Here is an 18,145-nt window from a genome sequence, read left to right on the forward strand (position 1 = left end):
CCAGTTTGTTACACCTGAGAATCTCATTCGACTCTCTTCGTAGTCACAGAGCCCTCAGAGTCCCCCCTTCTCCTCCTCTTCTCTGCGTCTGTGCCTCTACACTGTGACTGTACGTATATTGAGTAGAACCCTACTACTCACCTACTCACTCACCTACTCGCTCACCTACTCGCTCACCTACTCACCTACTCACTCGCCCACTCACCTACCCAGAATCAGAATCTTTGTTTAGACGGGAGGAATCCGATGAGCTATGAAGCTCTTTTCCACAGATGCCCAGTGTGGGCGGCGGGTCACCTGAGAGGGCCGCCTGCTGCTCCTCTGCGTCTGTGCTGTCTATCGACTTTGATCTCCGCTCCATTGGGCGCCCCGTCAACATTGAGGGATCGTCTCGGTTTAACCGGCAAACAAATACAACCGGGAGGCATGGACCTTGAAAATAACAAACTTGACTTTTAAATGGCACCCTAATGTCCACACCTGCGTGTACGCACGCCTGTCTGAACACACGCCTGCGTGTACGCACGCCTGCGTGTACGCACGCCTGCCCAACACCCTCCCTCCTCACTCCCTCCGATGTGGATCCGCGCTTGCCGTGCACCGCTTGCTGACCGCACGGACCACTTGTTGCACGCATGATGGTGGCTTGCGTCATAGTAACGTGGAATTTCTACCGCTGGATCGAGGCCTCTTTCTTCTTATTATTTTGTTCCCAAATGTGCACTACAAGGACGGCCAGAACGGGGGCCCCTTGCAATGACACGATCGGCGTGAGCTGTGTGCGTGTGTCAATTTGTGTCTGACCGTCAAAGCTGGGGAGCGGTCAGCGTAGCGGTCAGCTCACCGCACTCCGAACCCAGTGACCCGAGTTCCATTCCCGCTCTACGCACAGAAGCTCCTCCCCTCTGGCAGACCCGCCGAGGTTCGGCGAGGCCCGGGACCGGGAGGCCCAAGAGGGCCGCCTTTGTTGTGGGGCCCTCTGTGGTGTAAGACACGGGGGTCAAATTGCCCCGGCCCCCACCTCTGGGTGGCCCTTCTCACACGTGTTCGTGTCTTAGCTCGTCTGTCTTAGGTTTTGTTGGCACCGTGGTTGCGAGTTTAAACTCGGACGTCACACTGAGATGGCACAGCCTCTGATGGCCGTCTTCTCGGCTCTAGCTGGGCCCTGGCTGGGCCCTGGCTTGGGTCAGGTTCGGCTGTGGTTGGGCTCGGGCTCGGCTCCTGGTAAAACCCACCGGCTCAAGTCTTGAGCTGAGCTGTGACTAAGAAGAAGGGGCCTTAGTGTCTCATCATCATCATCGTCATGGTCATCATTTGTGTGAGATGTTTATGTTTTGTGACAATGCTGCGTGTTCTGTGTAATGAGAAGTGGCCAAACAGTTGAGCACAGTCGTTTATTTGCCGAAGCTGAGGTTTTGGTGTAAATGTGTGGTGTGTGTACACAAAGGGTGTACTAAAGTGTGATTGCGTAGATACAATCGCTAAAATTCCACACACGTAAAACACACACACGTAAACACACCAGAACACACACACATTAACACACACATACAGACACACACAGACACACACATAAACCACAGACAACAACAACCGCCGTTCGCCAATAAGTGGCGGTGACGTCACCACAACGCTTGTGCCAGGCTATGTGCACCTTGAGGCACATGAAGTGTCGAACGCCCGTTGGCAGGTCACGGGACAGACCCAGGTGCCACGGGTCGACTGACTGAGATGACTGGCCGATGCACCACCTGTACCCCTACTGTGCCAACTTGCTGTGCTTTAGCCACCCGGTGCTCCACTCATTGTTGTCAGCGTCGCTCCTCCCCCCTCCGTTGTTGGAGGGCGACTGCCTCCAACCACCCAGTAGCGTCCTTTACGAGCCTCCTCCAGAGGCCGATCTTGACACTGCTGGTACCAGTCATCGGCCAGTCCACTCAGCTCCCCATCCTCCTGTACCTGTGCCGTGCTCGTTCAGCCCCCGCTATCCGGCTGAACAAAATCTGTTTAGGCATGCGGTGGCTGGGCATGCAGACTACATTACCCAGTCAACGCAGCCTTGCCTGCCGGAGGAGCTCACACAATCCAGCCTGGTTAAACCCACGATGGATCGTAGGCAGGCCAGCCTAAATGTTTCTAACCGGCGAAGATGTTCCATTAGGGGGTCCACGTTTCGCAAGCATGGAGAAGGGAGAGAATGACTGGCCGAGAAGACCTGGAGTTGCGTGCGAAGTGACAGACCAGGTAGCTTCCACACAGCGTTACGCAACCGATGAAAAGAAAATGCCGCTCGACTGATTCGGAGTGAGACCTCTGGTCACACACACTGCAGCACACACACACACTGCAGAACCCACACACACTGCAGCACACACACACACTGCAGCACACACACACACTGCACCACACACACTGCAGCACACACTGTACTCGGCGTGCCACAGTCTCCCCCCCCCCCCCCCCCCGCGGGGCCAGGAACTGAGCAATGCGCCGTGGCTGCCAAGGAGCGAGGGCCCCGCGACTCGGGCGTGAGATGCTCTTCAACCGCCCCCCAGAATCACGTCAACATGCCATCTGCTGCTTTAATGTGGAGATATTTTTATATTTCTGCGGTCAAAATACTATTGCATCAATGACTCACCCCGTGGAAATATTACTGTCCCCTTCGGGGGGTCAGAAAGAAGGGCCGGGGTGCAAACTCGATGGCAGCAATATGACCCCCCCCACCACCCCCCACCACCCCCCGCCCTCCACCTATCCCCCACCACCCCCCACCCTCCCACCTCCCCGCCCCCCTTGGGCAGATTCCTCTCCAGTGTACGGATGTCTACCCAAGGCTAATCACAACTTTGTTCCAATGGCCGTATAACTAAATGTGCAAATGCCAATAGGCCAACCCCACCACAGTCACGCTACCACACAGAGCGGGGGGGGGGGGTCACGCTACCACACAGGGGGGGGGGGTCACGCTACCACACAGAGGGGGGGGGGTCACGCTACCACACAGAGGGGGGGGGGGTCACGCAACCACACAGGGGGGGGGGTCACGCTACCACACAGAGGGGGGGGGGGTCACGCTACCACACGGGGGGGGGGTCACGCTACCACACAGAGGGGGGGGGGTCACGCTACCACACAGGGGGGGGGGGGGTCACGCTACCACACAGAGGGGGGGGGGTCACGCTACCACACAGAGGGGGGGGGGTCACGCTACCACACAGAGGGGGGGGGGTAACACTACCACACAGAGGGGGGGTCACACAAGGACACCTACACCTGTCTCTCTACCTCCACCGGTCTCTCTCTCGGTCTCTACCCAACATGTTGGCTCGGCCGTGCGGTTTGAAATCTCCCTTAGCAAGCGGTCGGACGTGGGACAACATTGTGTGTACTGTGTGTGTGTACCGTGTGTGTGTACCGTGTGTGTGTACCGTGTGTGTGTACTCTGTGTGTGTGTACTGTGTGTCTACTGTGTGTGTATGTGTACTGTGTGTGTGCTGTGTGTATACTGTGTGTGTGTACTGTGTGCATTGTGTATGTGTACTGTGTGTGTGTACTGTGTGTGTGTACTGTGTGTGTGCTGTGTATGTACTGTCTGTACTGTGTGTGTGTACTGTGTACATTGTGTATGTGTACTGTGTGTGTGTACTGTGTGTGTACTGTGTGCACAGTATGTGTGCTGTGTGTGTACCGTCTGTAGTGTACGCGCTGCTTGGCAGCTTTCTCCTTGTGCAGTGCATTGTGGGTTGGATGACCGTGCGTTCCATGTTACGCGGTTTTGCTTTGCATGCCCTCTTGTTTGAAATGTATTTACCGTATAAAGTGAGGGAGACCTGCTTCCACTATAGTACTTTGACCCCCGGGTGAACATCTTGTACGTAAACTGTGCTATCTGGCACCCGCAGTGGCCCAGCAGTTTACCGCTTGCTGTAGAGGTTCAGGGTTCGAATCCAGCGGCCGCCCTGGTTAATACTATGGTGTGTGATTACAGCAATAACACTACGTGCCGTCCCCTTCACTCGCAGCGGGCGTTAAAGATCCTGTGACGTCACTCACAAGAGAGTAGGGCCATTGTGTGCGCTGGCGTCACGGTCCACGTTTGCCAAATTAGTAGAATAACGCCGCAAGTTACTTAACGTCGCGACCGTCACCCCCAACCGTGAAACAGAGCCTCCTGAGTCCTGAGACTCGGTGAGGCATCCTGGCTGAACAAGCCCCGCAGGGCCCAGCTCCGTGGCATCGCGGGCCGTCGGTTGGCAGGCCGTGGGTCGCGGGTTGCTGGCGATCAACGTCACCGCTGCCGCTGCTGGTGTTTGTTTAGAGTCGGGGCGAGCGTCGTCGCCCGCCTACTTGCGGTTTCCTCTCCGGAGCGTTCACATCCTGCTGCCACTGCGAGGTGGCGGTGGTCGGGCGGTGTAAGGCAGGGGGCGGAGGGGTGCTTTTAGCAGACGACCGGGTGGTGGCGGCGGTGGTGTACCCCCCTGGTCACGCTGTGTGACGTGTTACCCCTCCTGACATCCCGTGACCTCTGGGCCAGGGGCGGGGTGGGGAGCGCTGCCCTGTGCCTCTCACCCTCGGCTCACCGGCAGCAGCAGCTCACCATCACCGCCCTCCATCTCCCCGCTTCCCTCCCCGTCTCGCCAAACTTTTGTCTTGAAGCGAAGTCCTCCATCGCATCACGCTCACCGCCCCCTTTGTAACAGTAGAGTCGCTGTGCCGAGGTTAGCACAGCCCTGCTCTCTCCCGCTCCCTCGGGCCAGGCTCTGCCAGCGGGGCTGGTGGCGGTTCGCACTTGCAGAGCGTCTCGCGGGTGGCACGGTGGGGCAGCGCGGGACTCACGCCTGCGCCTCGCAGCCAGATGGCCCTGGGTTTGATTCCCGACTCGTGTGGGTTCTTTTAGCTCTCTCTACATGGGTTTCTTCCGGGTTCTCCAATTTCCTCACAGCTATTAAAAAGATATAACTGGTATTGGCCAAAATATTACAATGCTGAAATATTACTCACAAATTAGTCAATTGTGATCACCCGCAACATCGCCTCCCTACTGCGGAAACTTGGCAGGACCATCCTGAAAATGAGTCTTGAGAGTCAGTGATACTTTCCAGGGGGAACAAGTGGAATTATAATAATAATAATAAACATTTCACCTGGGTTCACCCTTCCGTCCAATTTCGAATTTTATGCCAAGCCGTCGATTTTGTACGATAACTCTGGGATAGACTCGTCCCTGCCATAGTAACGTGGAATTTCTGCTCTTGGCTCTGCACGGCGGCTGTAAACGGAGGCCGAGCGCCAATTCCTGCAGCGCCCATTCGAGCCGCAGGAAGTCGCTTGGACCACCGCCTAAACGCTGACGACGATGTCGCCGCTCCATCTCGGCCACCGCCGGCCTCGTTGGAGGCCTGTGTGGTGGACGTGGATGCCACGCGGGATGTTGTTGTCCTAGTTGAGAGGCGTTGACAGCGCGGGAAGCGCTGCGTGCGCCGATCGGTGTTTACCGCGGGGCTCGCCGCTATTACCCCCGAGTCAGCGAGCGGCAAAAAGGAACAACATCATCAGCAGCAGCGTCAGCGTCATACATCAGCAGCAGCATCAGCAGTAGTATTTATCCTCATCAGCAGCAGTATCATCATCAGCAGCAGAATCATCATGAGTGACACTGGGACAGTCGCATAGCCGAGTGCTGGGACTTTTCCGTTTGTTGTTGCAGAGGTTCGCAATTTGAATCCGGCAGGCCGACCCGGTTATTACTGCGGTTGTCATCATCATCATCACCAGGCATGGCATCATTACCCACACACGTGGAGCCTTCCCAGCAGAACTCTTTGCTACAGCTGTCCGATCGATGGATTTGCCAGTCATACCCTGTATTGTCCGGTTCGATGTCCGACGTTTCACCCCGCGTGCTGAGAGTTGCATTACTAGCAGAGGTCGCAACCGGGTACCCGATACCCGTACCCTAGCCGATACCCGGCTACCCGTACCCGGCCGGGTACGGGTATGGGTACCCGTTTGCGACCCTGGTGCGGCCGGGTACGGGTAGGCCGTGAGTCACTGGTGAGTAACTGTTTGTCACTCATTTCCCAACGTCTTGTCTCTTCTCACAATTCAAGTTCCTAGAATCAACCCACCCGTGCCTGCAACATGGCTTCATCCCAGAGGTCGCAATCAGGTACCCGATACACGTACCCTACCCGATACCCGGCCGGGTACGGGTAGGGTACGGGTACGGTCGGGTACAGGTACGGGTACCCGTTTGCGACCCTGGTGCGGCCGGGTACGGGTATGGGTAAGGAATCAAAACCCGTTTTCGACCTCTGATTACTAGAGAGGGGGTGGGGAAGGTTTTGGGATGGGGGGCGTCGGAACGATTGTTCTCCAGTGCGGCGTGGAGCGGGACTTCCCGTGCTGGACGTGTTGTTGCACCACCAGTCAGCTCGAGGGTGAAAGCTGCTGACGCTGCTGCTGCTGCTGCTGCTGATATCCCATACCTCCTTTTAGCACGGTTGGCTATGTATGGTGCGAAAGAAGTTTACAATACATACCTAGCACGACTGCTACCTCCCTGACCTGTCCAGTGTGCCACAGAGAATGCCGGGCTCTGATTGGCCTGTTCAGCCATCTGCGCACTCATCAAAACCCAACAAAATGACAAACGTGCCATGGTGATCATCAACTATGATGGACGAACAAGAGAGAGAGAGAGACTACCGCTACTCCTGCTGTTCATGCTGCTCATTTTACTAATGCTGCTACAGCCGCTCATATCACTCCTAATGCTGCCACTCTTGCTGTTGCTATTGTTACTTTCTGCTCCTATTGTTGCTGCTGCTATTGTTACTGCTGCTATTGTTACTTCTGCTATTGTTGCTGCTGATGCTATTGTTACTGTTGCTATTGCTGCTGCTATTGTTACTGCTGCTGCTGTTGCTGCTGCTACTGCATTGCCCACTCCACGGGAGGGGCGCACTGGTAAACACAGCCACCTAGCACGCACTCCGACCTTCAGACGCCGTGGTGCGATGAGCCACGGTGTGGTTCGCAGCTCTACGATGAGCGTCGTAATTGGCGTTCGTGATTGCAATTAGCGACGGCGTTGCCAGGCGGTGTGGTGGCACGGTGAGATGGAGAGCTAACTTAGAAATGATGCGTTGAGGTAGGATTATGGCATGGCGAGGTTGTGTTGGGGTGGTGAGGTGACCGTGTGGTGAGGTTTGGCGGTGACTTTGTGATCTGTTGGTAAGAGATGGTGAGGTGGTGCAGTGGCGTTTGGGGTGGCAGCGACATGGTGAGTTGGCGTGGGCGGGCACAGCGGCGAGTTACGGTGCTGGCGAGGTGCGGTGGCGACTTGATGAGATTTGCGAACCGACGCGGTGGGGATAGCAGCGCCTCGGCGAGGCGACATGTCGGCGCTTTGGGGGCGGCGGGCGGCAAGGGGGGCAATGTTGGCAAGCCGCCGCCGGCGGCGGTGCATGCGGTTGCGGCGTGGCGGCGGCGCGCGGTCCATCGGTGCCAGGCCACAATGCCCCGCGTGGAAGATTGATGTGCCGGGGCGTCTCTGCGACCACGCTCGGCCTGTTCGGGAAGGGCGGCGTGCGGAGGCTCGGCAAGCAAACGTGCGGTGCGGCCACAACGGGCTCGCGCGCTCACAAAGCCGCTCGTAAATAAGTAAACAAACGACCCCGCCGCTACCACCACCGCCGCCACCTCCAGCTCCAGAGCGGCACGCAAAACCAAGCGGAGGCCGCTCTGCCGATGGAACCGCGCTCCGCTGGGCCGCCCGGACGTGCGCGCTCCGCGCTGTTCCACGGTCGCCCTTGGGTCGACCTGCCCGGCGCTGCCAGTCGGAGAATCCGTTGAGGGCCCTGGCGGAGCGGCTCACTGCCCCGCCGGGCCCCCGCCCCCTGGTGAAAGTGGAGACGCCGGCGGAGCGAGCGGCGCGAGCGGACATCGCACGCCGTGCCGATTGTTGTGGCTGTCGCGACGCGTCGTGCTGTGCACCGCTTTGTCCCTCCGCGTTAAATATTTGATGACGGGAAGGGCGGCAGATCGCGTGCCCGGTGAGAGACGTGTGGGGAGGGGGGTGGGGTGGTAAGCAGTGGTGAGTATTGGTGGGGGGTGGGGGTGTCGGAGTGGAGACGTTCAATGGGTCCGCTCTCCTCCCAGGAGGCCAGGCAATTGCCCCCCCCCCCCCCCCCCATTCTTGTGTATAATTATAGTAGCATGATGTGTCGTCTTGGCTACCTAACACGCGTCCCCTTGGCTCCGCCACCTACACGGGGACCATCTCGGCTACTCCGAATGGGCCCCCTTGGCTCCTCGACAGGGAGGCGGGACCCCCTTGCCTTCGGGGGTCCCGCGTTCGTAGGAGTATTCATATCTTATTTTTATTTCATTGATGTTTTTTTTCCACGAAGCAAACGCAGAAAGGGGATCTTCACCAGGCTACAGAGTGGGTGGAGGCGGGGGGGGTCGCCTCTGTGGTCGAGACTGGACGGACCAAGAGAAGAACCTCGCTGCGAGCTAAGGCAGGGGCGAGAGGGGGAACTAAGAGAAAGGAGGGGGAAGCGGAAAGAAGTGAGAGAGAGAGAGAGAGAGTTTGTCGAGGAGGAGGAGGTGACTCTAAGCCTGCCTGGTCCAACTGGGGAAGTCGCGCCCTCGTGTGAGACGATTTGTTAACGGAGCGTTGGGGAGATGGGTGGGGAAGGGGGGGGGGTACAGTTGATGACGAGGGCCGATAGGGCCACCGCACCGCCACGGCCGTGCGACGATGCTGAAGCATGGTGACTTCAGCGCGTGCGTGCGGTTGTGTGTGACCTTAAAAGGAAAACATAATTTTAAGACGACGTTTCGGGGCAATGACCCTTCTCTATGGCACGAATAGAAAAGATGATTTACCGCTCCGCTCCTCCTCCCGACCCAATCTCTGGCTCATCAGCCAATGTACAATCACAGCTGCTGCTCTGCATCAACATCACCCACGTGAGGAAGAAGATAACACGTATACGAAGAAGGGGTTGTGGGCTCCATAACACCTGGAGCACACAGCCTGGAGCACACAACCTGGAGCACACAGCCTGGAGCACAAAACCTGGAGCACCAAACCTGGAGCACAAAGAATGGAGTGCACGGACTGGAGTGCAGGGACTAGACCACGTGTCCCCTCTAAATCCATGGCCTCTAGGCGGTGCATGTTGTCGCACAGGCGATGCATGTTGGTGGGGAGGGTTCGTGGTGGCAGACAGAGGCAGACTGGGGAGGGGGGGTACAGAGGAGACGGACGAACAGGTGGGAGGGGGTGCGGTTCCCACGCGCCACAACACAGGCGCGGGTCACGTGATGAACCCCCCCACCCCACAGATCTCCCGTGGGGGCAGTCGGGGGGAGGTCGGGGGTCGTGGGGGGACGTGCGCGTACTGGTCATGACGGGAGCGCTGGGAAGGAGAGGAAGATGCAGTGGCAACAGAGACGGGAAGAGAGCATGAGGGGAGAGGAAGATGTGATGGGAGGGGACAGGAGGAGGAGGAGAGAGGTTGCTGGGGAGCACGATTATGATAATCGCTCCGCTCCGCGCTTTTGTCTGGCGCGAGCGGCAGATTGAAAGTGGAGTGCGTGGGGGGAGGGGTGGGAGCAGGGGAGATGCGCCTTGCCGGAGCGAGCGTGCCTCCTCCTCCGAATCGGCGGCGGTGGCCGCATCGGAACTTGGATGGGCCAACCGCTGGAGCTACGATTGGGCCCATGATTGGTCATGGGGGCGTGAAGCCTCGTGGTGACGAGGTGATGCGCAGAGGGGCTCTGACGGCACCGCTTGCTCGTTACACCGTGAGCCCTTAATCCTTGCCTTCCTCTTTGCCCTTTGACCCCCGGATCTCCCAAGTCTGCGCCCCCCCTCTTTTGTGGGGTGGGTGATCTGACGGACAGGGGCCTGCCGATCGATATATACGTCGGCCAGTTCAGCGGCATCGCTACAAGCGATCTTACTGCCGATGAGACGCTGAATGTCGAAACTGGTCCCTGCGCTTTGCATTCATTGAACCAATGTGGCTGAAATGCACTCTCAGGAGGCCGTACGGCTGATGGGATGTGACAGGAATACTGTTACACTTACTAACGTGGGGGACGAGATGTGGGAAGGAGGCGGCTGCCTCTCAGTGTTTGTGGTGTGTGTGTTAGGGGTGCAAGATGCTCAAGGTTCCCGCGGTCCTCACCATTGCCTCTCCACGTCATCGTTTTGATCCTGATCTGGGCGGCCCGGTGGCCCAGCAGTAACACTCACGCCGCGCAGCAAGAAGCGCCTGGGTTCGATTCCCGCCATAGGCGCATTTCTGGTGTGTTCTCCGCCTGTTCTGCAGAGTGAGATTGAGTGAGTGTGTTGTGGAGTTGGTGTGTTCTCCCCCTGTTCTGCATGTGTTTCTTCTGGGGTTCTTCCATAGCTATTAAAAAAAAACACCGTACATTATACAGTCTGACCGTGGCCAAAACATTTCTATAGAGAAACATTCACCTGCAAATAACTCAGTTGGGGACACGGCAGCAACAGCAGCAGGAGTGACATCGTCACCCTACTGGGAAAAAAAACACTTGGGCAGCCCCCTCCTGTAGAAGAGCCCTTAGACTCGCTGTGGCTTTCCTGCGTTCGGAAGCCGAGAAGTAATTGTACAAGAGAATATCCCTGGGTATAAATATTCTGCTGTGTTTTCCATTTGTGTCCCTCCAACAATTGCTTTCTTTTGTTTAGCGGAACCTTCGGCCGTGACTTGTCTGTGTTTTTTGCTCGTGCTTATTTTTAGCCACGCTTTGCTGCCGTCCTTTGTTGAGTTCATTTCCTCTCGTTTGTTCGGAACGGTTTTGATGTATGTCTCTATGTATGTATGTTAAACTTATTTCTCACCGTACGTAGCCAACCGTGCTAATCGTTGGGCCAACCTTGGGCCCAACGATTGGCCCAGCGGTTTAAACCACAATGCCAACGCTGGCCCAACCGCTTGGTAGATGTCTGGGAGACGGAGCGTTCAGTAGCCAGGCTTGGCGATTGTGCCTCGCTGGAGTTTGGACGGCTGCATCCAACTTTGAATGTCGAGACCCATTCTCGACGATTTGCTTGTGTCCACGCAGTGCTGCTGAAAGTCGTCGCTGCCAGAAGGAAGGCCGCATGGCTGATGGGATTTGTTTGAGGGGAAAAAAATTGCAGTTCAGGGACAGAAGCTCGCGGGAAGGCGTATCTTTGTCTGCTCGGTCATTTTGTTGTTGCGGATTGTCACGGGCCACGTTGTCATGGGCAACGTTGTCACTGGAGGCATTGTCACTGTAGGCATTGTCACGGGAGGCATTGTCACTGGAGGCATTGTCACTGGAGGCGTTGTCACTGGAGGCATTGTCACTGAAGGCAGTGTCACTAGAGGCATTGTCACGGGAGGTATTGTCACGGGAGGTATTGTCACGGGAGGCATTGTCACTGGAGGCATTGTCACGGGAGGCATTGTCACTGGAGGCATTGTCACTGGAGGCATTGTCACGGGAGGCATTGTCACGGGAGGCATTGTCACTGAAGGCAGTGTCACTAGAGGCATTGTCACGGGAGGCATTGTCACGGGAGGTATTGTCACTGGAGGCATTGTCACGGGAGGCGTTGTCACTGGAGGCATTGTCACGGGAGGCATTGTCACTGGGGGTATTGTCACGGGAGGCATTGTCACGGGAGGCATTGTCACGGGAGGCATTGTCACTGGAGGCATTGTCACGGGAGGCATTGTCACTGGAGGCATTGTCACGGGAGGCATTGTCACGGGAGGCATTGTCACTGAAGGCAGTGTCACTGGAGGCATTGTCACGGGAGGCATTGTCACGGGAGGTATTGTCACTGGAGGCATTGTCACGGGAGGCGTTGTCACTGGAGGCATTGTCACGGGAGGCATTGTCACTGGAGGTATTGTCACGGGAGACATTGTCACTGGAGGCATTGTCACGGGAGGCATTGTCACGGGAGGCATTGTCACGGGAGTCATTGTCACTGGAGGCATTGTCACGGGAGACATTGTCACTGGAGGCATTGTCACGGGAGGCATTGTCACGGGAGGCATTGTCACTGGAGTCATTGTCACGGGAGGCATTGTCACGGGAGGCATTGTCACTGGAGTCATTGTCACTGGAGTCATTGTCACGGGAGGCATTGTCACTGGAGGCATTGTCACAAGAAGCATTGTCACAGGCAACGTTGCAGTGACAGCAGCAAGAGTGGCGAGGCAGCATTCCATCGGGGTGGGGGGGGGTCAGGAGCTGTGAATGATTGGAATGTGCGAGGTCGGTCTGAGTAACACCATCGGGGTGCACACACCCAGCAACCTGTCCATACTTCACCTTTCCTTTGTTAATGTTAACCACAAGGCGGCCCTCCCTTCCCTGGGGGGCGGGGGGTTGTGATGTTGATGGGGGGAATCTCCTTGTTTGGGGTGGAGAGGTGGCGCAGTGAATCACCCGCTGCTTCATGAACCACGGCGACCTGAGTTCAATTCCCAGCCACGGCTAACATCAGTGAGACCTGAATTGGTTCAGTCCCCACAACTCCCTCCGTGCCTCCCCCGCCCCATTCACTGACCCGTATCACCGACCGCGTGCTTCGCAGACATGCAGGTCTGCACTCACACAATGCTGCACGCACCTAGGACTTACACTGATACACAGACATTGACGCACGCACAATTACAGTCATATAGAGACTTAAAAAGTTCGCGCACCGCGCTATGAACCTGAAAATCCTGAGTTGAATTCCGGTCACGGCTGACATCAGTGCCGAGCGATATCTGAACCGGTCCCACCACGAGTCAACCACTTTCTCTAACCCACACTGACCAGCGTGGTGAAGTATGGTCAAACAAACCTCATGACCGGCTTAGGTTCGCCGCTGGCCCCGGTAACAGTGAAACTTTACGTGAAGCGGCCAGCCCGGGCGAGGGCCGCGAGGCGAGGCCTGGGTCCGCAACAACAGACCACGCCGCTCGCAGAGAAGAGTGCTTCACAGAGACACAAACCGGGAGAGCAGCAGAAGAATTCACGCGCAGGCGACGCGGCGGCGCGTTCGCTGTTTGTTGCAGAAGGTCACGGTTCGAATTCCAGCGGCCGCCCCAATTAATATTGCCGGCGTGAACGCCGTAATAATATCGCTAGCCGCCGGCTTCACTGGCGGTGGACGTTAAAGATCCCGTGGCGTCAATCGCGAGAGTCGCCCGTCATTGTGCGAGGCTGTTTACCAGCAGGGCGGGCGGGGAGTCGGCCTGGGGTGGCCTCCAGTAGCTACGAGGGTGATGTGAGCCCAGCTGCCGGGTGGAAGAGTTTGTTTTGGTTTGTGCACGGCATGACACCTGACCCGACAGTGCTTCCTACAATACACTCGCACGGACAGACAAAGATCCCAGGTATTGCCTTCAACAGGCTTTTAAGAGCAAGTGCTGTTGTCGGGCACCTATGAAGGCCGGCGCGGTACACGAGGGTGTGGATGGCCAGAACCGTGGCCGGCCGCCTTTGTCTCCCCCGTGCTGATGTTTACACACCGCACCAGGTACTCGTGTACGGTTGAGTCGACCTATGGGAAGCCCATGACCGGTTGACACATTTGTCACTGCTGTTTGTGGTCGTGAACGGGAATCAAATTCGGGTCGCCGGGTCCGTGGATCAATGCGCAAACCATTGCACTCCCACTCCAGCGCACACACACACACACTCCGCACGCACACACGCACGCACGCACACACACGCACACACACACACACTCCGCACGCACACACGCACACACATACAGACACCGCACGCACACGCACACACGCACACTCCAGCACAACACTCCACACACACACACGCACACATACAGACACCGCACGCACACGCACACTCGCACACTCCAGCACAACACTCCGCACACGCACACACACACACGCACACATACAGACACCGCACTCGCGTCTTCAGGTTGCTGGGTGTGGGTGACACTTGCGCACTGTAAAAGGGGCAAGATCTGAACTCTGGAGAATTTTTTCTGTGAAATTAAAACAAACAAACGCGGAGCAGCCGCGGAGGAAAGCTTCTCGTGAAGGTAATGAAGCCAAGCCCTGGGCACCGGGGTGGGTTCCACACCAAACACAAAGCTCCCCCGTATAGCCTCAACAGACTCTTGGGACAAGTGTTGCTAACAAGGGGGTGGGTGGCCGGGTAGCAACTACGCCCGGCTGCCTCTGACCCCAGTGTTGTTTCCACGGCGCACCAGGTACTCCTTTTAAGACTGCGTCGACCTCGGTGAGGCCCACGACTGGTTCAGTGTCAATGTCCGGGTGCCAGGCTAGGTGCCCATCTGCTTGTCATTCTAGGTGCTAGACTTGGTGCCCAATGGGTGCATTGTGCGAGGTTACTCAGTTGGGAATCTCGCTTGGCACCGAGCACATGACCCAGGTGCCAGGCTGGGTGCCCAACTAAGTTCCGTTCTGGGTGCTCAGCTGGGTGAAGGGATTCCTGAAACCCCGTGCCCTCGCTCCAGTGCGCTGCCCGCATCACAGAGGCAGGAGGCCACGCGGTGGATACACAGTCCTCTGCTATTTCTGTACGGCAGGGGCTGAGTGATCTCCCTCAGAGCGACCTTGATGACTCACGGCGAGACACAGGCACGGGGAGAGAGAATTCGTTGTTTCGGGGCCGGGGGGGAGGGTGCAGACGAATCCAAGTGGCGATTGTGGGGGGGGGGGTCCCCCAGGAGTGTGCGGCGCCAGCGCCGAGTCCCCGGGGAACCGGTTGGGTGACGTCTCGTGTTGACGGCGGGCGAGATCTGAGCGTGCCGTTCTATCGCACGTGTGCGCGCGTGCTTGTGTGTGTGGGCGTGCGTGTGGGCGTGCGTGCGCGTGCGCGCGTGTGCCGTTAATATTTGGTTCAGGTGACCCAGCCACTCGAGGCGCTACCATCCACCCATAGCTAGTGATAAACTCTGTAACTTGGCATTGGTCAAAACATCCCGCTGCTGAAAAATGACACCGCAACTATTTTTTATTTTACCAGCTAAGGCCCACTGAGATATGTTCCTCTAATTCAGCAGCGACCTGGCCACAAATGATAGCTCAAACAAAGTGGCTGATGATTTGGAAATGTATAGCAGCCAAACACTCTTAAACGCAACATCGGCCACTTTCCTGCGAAAACCTGGCAGGACCCTCGTTGGTGAAGCAACGCGAGTGACAATGCCGACGACGCAATCCCTCAAGCGGCCTGGCATTGCCCCGCCGTCCCCAGGCAGCACCGTGGGTGACAATGCCCCGGCCACGCGTGGTGGAGCCGGGCGGGCTCTCGGCGCCACCGCAGGGCCCCACGCACTGGCAGCTCCAACCCAGCCCCGGTTTCATTTCCCCGTGCATTACCTCCCTCCGCCTTGCCTCGGCCTGCAGGTGATATGGCAGCGGTTACTGTGGCGATTGGGCTGCGCCAAGTTAGGGGTGAGGCTTCGTGTGGGGGGTGGGGGGCGTGGGATTTTGCTGTTGCGCGCAAACACGAAGATCTTTTTCACCTGCCACATGCCCTCGGCTGTGAGTGGGGTCCAGGCAGGACACGGCACGGCCGGGGAGGCACGGCGGGCGACCGTCAGGAACGACAGTGGAGAGAATCCGAGGAACGGAACCGCGTGCGTGCGCTCCGTGGATGAGTACGTTGCGAGGTGGTGGTGTCTTGGGGAGGCCTTCATCCAGCAGTGGATTGCCCGTGGCTTTTGCTGATGATTATAATAATTCACACACTCACTCTGTTCGTGATGACGGGGGGGCAGTGGGGGTTGAGGGGTAGCTTGTCCCGCCCCTCTGCCCCGCCCCCCTCCTGGCTCCGCCTTCTCCGTTGGATGTCTTCTCGGTTTGCCGCCGGAACGTTGCAGGTCAACAGCGCCACTACCACCACTGCGGTGGTGACGGCGGTGGTGGCGGCGGTGGTGGTGGTGGTTGTGGTTTTAATTAGGGGAGGAAGAAAGAAAAAGTTCTCTGTGGTTTCGGTTCTTGCGGCGCGCGGCGCCAGATGGGAGGAATTAGAGGCCACTCAGCTCGTGAGGGCTCCACTCTCCCCACTCCGGGCCAAACACTCCTCCCCGCTCCGGGCCAAACACTCCTCCCCACTCTGGGCCAAACACTCCTCCCCGCTCCGGGCCAAACACTCCTCCCCGCTCCGGGCCAAACACTCCTCCCCGCGCCGGGCCAAACACTCCTCCCCACTCCGGGCCAAACACTCCTCCCCACTCCGGGCCAAACACTCCTCCCCACTCCGGGCCAAACACTCCTCCCCACTCCGGGCCAAACACTCCTCCCCACTCCGGGCCAAACACTCCTCCCCACTCCGGGCCAAACACTCCTCCCCACTCCGGGCCAAACACTCCTCCCCGCTCCGGGCCAAACACTCCTCCCCACTCCAGGCCAAACACTCCTCCCTGCTCCGGGCCAAACACTCCTCCCTACTCCGGGACAAACACTTGATCATTCGCTCACTCGCCCACTCCCTGATGCCAGAGAGAATTCCCTGTGATGTATCATGCATCCCTCCTTGTCACTCCAATGGTTCCTGTTTCCGTGAACTTCACTCATTGATTCTTCCACCCGTGTTGAGGACTCGGTCCTTAGTTGACCCCCTCACCGACCACGTGGCCCCCCACCGGAGTCGCCGCTAGTGAGTACACGTTTCGTGCACGTGAGCGTGCGGTTTTGAGTCGGATGCGTGATAGAGTACAGATGGGAGGAGCAGGCAGCCGCCCCCCCCCGCCCCCCCGCCCCCCCACCCCCCCGCCCCCCCGCCCCCAAAGGTTCCTGGAGGCCTGGGGTAAAATGCCACGTGGGTGCCTCCCCCTGGCCCCCTTTCCCCCTGTCGGTGGTGGTGGCCAATGTGCACACCGGCGAATGCACCAACCGGAGGGGAGCGAGGCGGTTGGTGGATCACATAAGTGTTGGAACTCCCTCCTCCGTGGGCGTAGAGGTGCTGAAACCTGGCTCGCCAAGAGAAGGCGGTACAGCAAGTGGATTCCTATCTATCTCTGTCAAATTCTTCTCGGTTACTGGACCAGCCGCCTGGAACGCTCTCCCACTGCACAAGCGCAGCATCCAAGCACCGTCACCCTTAAGGGACAGCTCAAGACTTTAACCCGTCCAGACTCTCACCTGGTTCAGTCTCTCACCTGGTTCAGTCTCTCACCTGGTTCAGTCTCTCACCTGGTTCAGTCTCTCACCTGGTTCAGTCTCTCACCTGGTTCAGTCTCTCACCTGGTTCAGTCTCTCACCTGGTTCAGTCTCTCACCTGGTTCAGTCTCTCACCTGGTTCAGTCTCTCACCTGGTTCAGTCTCTCACCTGGTTCAGTCTCTCACCTGGTTCAGTCTCTCACCTGGTTCAGTCTCTCACCTGGTTCAGTCTCTCACCTGGTTCAGTCTCTCACCTGGTTCAGTCTCTCACCTGGTTCAGTCTCTCACCTGGTTCAGTCTCTCACCTGGTTCAGTCTCTCACCTGGTTCAGTCTCTCACCTGGTTCAGTCTCTCACCTGGTTCAGTCTCTCACCTGGTTCAGTCTCTCACCTGGTTCAGTCTCTCACCTGGTTCAGTCTCTCACCTGGTTCAGGCTCTCACCTGGTTCAGTCTCTCACCTGGTTCAGTCTCTCACCTGGTTCAGTCTCTCACCTGGTTCAGTCTCTCACCTGGTTCAGACTCTCACCTGGTTCAGTCTCTCACCTGGTTCAGTCTCTCACCTGGTTCAGTCTCTCACCTGGTTCAGTCTCTCACCTGGTTTAGTCTGTCACCTATCCAGTCTCTCACCTGGTTCAGTCTCTCACCTGGTTCAGTCTCTCACCTGTCCATACTCTCACCTGGTTCAGTCTCTCACCTATCCAGTCTCTCACCTGGTTCAGTCTCTCACCTATCCAGACTCTCACCTGGTTCAGTCTCTCACCTGTTCAGTCTCTCACCTGTTCAGGCCCTCACCTGTTCAGGCTTGCGTACGGAGGACTTTGAGCTCTGGCTTCGGACCGCCGAGTTCTCGATCGAACATCACGTCCGATTCGCGAGATAACGCGTGCGTGATACAATGTTTATTGTTATTGTTATAATTGTATATATCAATTCCATTCGGGCTCTGTGGGCCATGTATCTGACCAGTG

The 18,145-nt window shown here is 57.5% G+C and overlaps 1 protein-coding gene across 1 annotated transcript in view; it reads left to right on the plus strand.

Annotated features, from left to right (window-relative positions):
- LOC133343091 (F-BAR and double SH3 domains protein 2-like) overlaps positions 1-18,145 on the plus strand; it is a 61,874-nt gene that overhangs the window by 9,582 nt on the left and 34,147 nt on the right.

Source organism: Lethenteron reissneri, chromosome 16 (assembly GCF_015708825.2).
Source record: "Lethenteron reissneri isolate LAM-NWPU_2019-01 chromosome 16, ASM1570882v1, whole genome shotgun sequence".
Lineage (NCBI taxonomy): Eukaryota > Metazoa > Chordata > Hyperoartia > Petromyzontiformes > Petromyzontidae > Lethenteron > Lethenteron reissneri.